This window comes from Myotis davidii, unplaced genomic scaffold, assembly GCF_000327345.1.
Source record: "Myotis davidii unplaced genomic scaffold, ASM32734v1 scaffold609, whole genome shotgun sequence".
Lineage (NCBI taxonomy): Eukaryota > Metazoa > Chordata > Mammalia > Chiroptera > Vespertilionidae > Myotis > Myotis davidii.
Window position 1 is genome coordinate 1092500 of NW_006300164.1, and position 1205 is coordinate 1093704.

At 65.6% G+C, this 1205-nt stretch overlaps 1 protein-coding gene across 1 annotated transcript in view; it reads right to left on the reverse strand.

The window, feature by feature from the left end:
• The window catches only part of PNPLA7 (patatin like phospholipase domain containing 7), a 57726-nt gene that overhangs the window by 35646 nt on the left and 20875 nt on the right, over window positions 1-1205 (reverse strand). The gene's annotated exons all lie outside the window — the stretch shown is intronic.

The window sequence follows — 1205 nt, forward strand, 5'->3', positions numbered from 1 at the left end:
CCGTGCGCCAGGCGCTGGTCAGGAGGCTCCTGCCGCACGGCCCGGCCTGATGTTCGCGGAAGAGGGTCCCCTTTGGTGGCCCGCCCGCTCTGCTCAGCTAAGTCCCGTCCCCTCTCCTCCCACCACTGTCCCTGCAACCGGCCAGCTCTCTTCTGTGCACGTGAGGCCTGGCTCCTGTCCCTGGGACGACACACCGGACGCGTCACGCTCTCAGGACGGCTGACTGCCCAGAACGGGGCGGTTCTCGGACCCCTGCTCCCAGGGCGGGACAGTCACGCAGGAAGCTGCTGTGGGCATTCGCACGGGCTTTAGGAGCCGGCGTTTCTCTCGCTGGCTCTCACCAGCCGTGGACCCGCATACGCATCGCACCTGCCTGGTCTCCGCCCTGGCCCTGGTCGGGCATGGGTGGGAGGCAAGCATCGGTGTCTCTCTCCCTCCACCGCCCTCCCTCCCACTCTCTCTAAAACACAAGGGGGAAACGTCCAGGTGAGGGTTAACAAAGGAGGTGCCACTTCCGAGGAGAGGCTGGAATCAGTGCACCTGTCGCGTGACACAGGCGTGCGCGCTGATGAGCGTGGCTAACGTGCGGGAAGGTCTGGGTTACGGCGTGGACTCGACTCAGAAACTGTCGAGGGCGGGGGAGGCGAGGGGCAGAGCCGCAGCTGGCGCCCGGCACACACACTCATCCCTGCCTGCCTGCCGGCTGCCGAATGCTGGAACGTTCCATGGTAAACGCTTAGAAACCCAAGGGAACAGGCGATGCTGTGCCGTCACTGACTAGACCAGCAAAACCACCTCTCAGACGGCTCACCAGCTGCGGCAGGAGTGTGAGGGGCTCAGCCTCCGTTGAGCGGGGCGCCCCTGGAACCCAGGAGGACTGTCCTACAGACTGGACAGTCTGTACACGAATCGACGGCCATACAAGGCCACCCGGTGACAGTGACCAGGAGGAGCCAGATGAGTCCCCCTGGGGCACAGGGGACGTTTCCACCCGTGACGCTGCAGGCCTTTCTGGTCTTGGACCACGTGTGGGGGTGACCCAATCCCAACACAGTTGTTTAAGAGACACCCCACGGCCGTGAGCAACCAGCTCTGCGGAGACGCACGGCCCCCGGGGCCCCACCGTCTGTGGCCCACTGTCTTGGGCGGAGGCCCTGGCTGCCGGCTCGGGGAGCGGGCGGGGCACTCACAGTGATGACGTCCAG